Here is a 1,894-nt window from a genome sequence, read left to right on the forward strand (position 1 = left end):
TGATTCCACACAGTACAGCTACATCCAGTGTACACCGGTGTGCACCATTTCACACCGGCTTAGGGATAAAGAGTGGACCTACTGCACTTCTGATGCCCACCCTTCCCTGTTCCCTCACTCTCACTCTCCACACCTGAGTCACACCTCCATCGGCGTGCGCTGAGCTGGTCAGGGAACACAGATGAAGTGTCAGTTAAGTGCCAGGCAATATGCTGGGCACTGAGGATACAAGGGGGAACCAAACAGACACAGCTGCTGTTTTCATGACAGACATTGAATGATTACAAACAGTTGAGCAAATAACTCTAAGTGTGCAAAATGCTGCCAAAGAAACACCTAGAATCCGAACTTAGGTTCTCTACAGAAAAAGGGGAAAAAGTGCTCCCATCTCTTATACTCTATCTAGTCAAATTAATAATACAATAAACCCGGCCTGTGTGGCTCAGTGTTTTAACGTTGACCTATGAACCAGGAGGTCACTGTTTGATTCCTTGTCAGGGCACATGCCCGGATTGTGGCTCAATCCCCAGTGGGGGGCTTGTGGGAGGCAGCCAATAAATGATTTTCTTTCATTATTAATGTTTCTATCTCTTTCCCCTTCTCCCTTCCACTCTGAAATCAATAAAACTATATTTAAAAAATATCATCTTGTCCTGGCTGGCATGACTCAGTGATGAGAGCTTCAGTCTGCCCTCGAGGGGTCTTGGATTGGATTCCCAGTCTAGGGCAAGGGTTGCAGGTTTGATCCCTGGCCCCAATGAAAGGACGGGGGCGGGGGGTGGGGGTGGGGGGGCGCGCGCGCAGTGCGTGCGTGCATGTGGGAGCAACCAATAAATGAATGTGTCTCTTTCATATTGATGTTTCTCTCTCTCTCCCTTCCACCCCTCCACTAGTTCTAAAAATCAATGGGGGAAAAAACCTTGGGTGAGGATTAATCAATAATAATAATAATAATCTTAAGAAAAGCAATTTTGACTTTAAGGAAGGCAGCTTTTTACATTATTTTGCTGCTTAGCTCTAGATTTTAAAAATATTTCCTCAACAAATAATGAAAAAAGCCACAATTCATGAATACTCACACTATGTGTTTGGCACCATTCTAAGCCATTCAATTAATTAGCTTCTAAAATAAAATGTATATATGTGTGTGTGTGTGTGTGTGTGTGTGAGCGCGCGTGTCTGTGTTTTGTGTGTGTGTATAATTTTCACAATAATCTATGAAGGAGTCCTATTAATTTTTTCTTTTATAGAAGAGGCAACTAAGGCACAGAAAGGTTATAACTAGCTGGGTCACACAGCAAGTAATGGCAGAAGTAAGGATCTAGGCAATTTGACTGGCTACTCCAAAGTCTTTATTACTACCTCTTACTACAAAAATCTGCATAATCACAGATAGGTCATTAAAATGATTTTCCAAAAACAATGGATTGATCTTCCTTCAAAGGTATATTCTACCTCCACCTTTAAAGCAGAGAAAAAATACTGGCAACTCATCTTCTGCCTCCGAACTTTCATCGCAGAGCGAGGCTCAGGGCACTCTGCACAGCATGCTTCTCTACTCAGCTGGCCTGCTCTCCTTTCCAGGCGCTGGAACCCCATCCATTCTTCTGGAGAAGCCAGACCAAGCCCTTCCCAGGCCTAGTTCATAGTGATCTCTTCCATCTCTGAATTCATGTAACGGTCACTGTTCCTAGACATACCCTTATAGATTACCTTCTTTATAAAGTTTATAGGGAGTGTATATTTCCCCAAAGTCAATAGCACAGTGCCTGGCATGAAATTGGTACTAAAAAAAAGTCTGAATGACTGACTGATAAAGAGAGGTTCCCCAGATTGTAGGGGGTCTGTGTGGCAGGCATCCAGACTGGTAGCAAGAAGGCATTGTAGTTCTTGA

The sequence above is a fragment of the Pipistrellus hanaki genome (assembly GCF_964339955.1).
Source record: "Pipistrellus hanaki genome assembly, chromosome: 9".
NCBI lineage: Eukaryota > Metazoa > Chordata > Mammalia > Chiroptera > Vespertilionidae > Pipistrellus > Pipistrellus hanaki.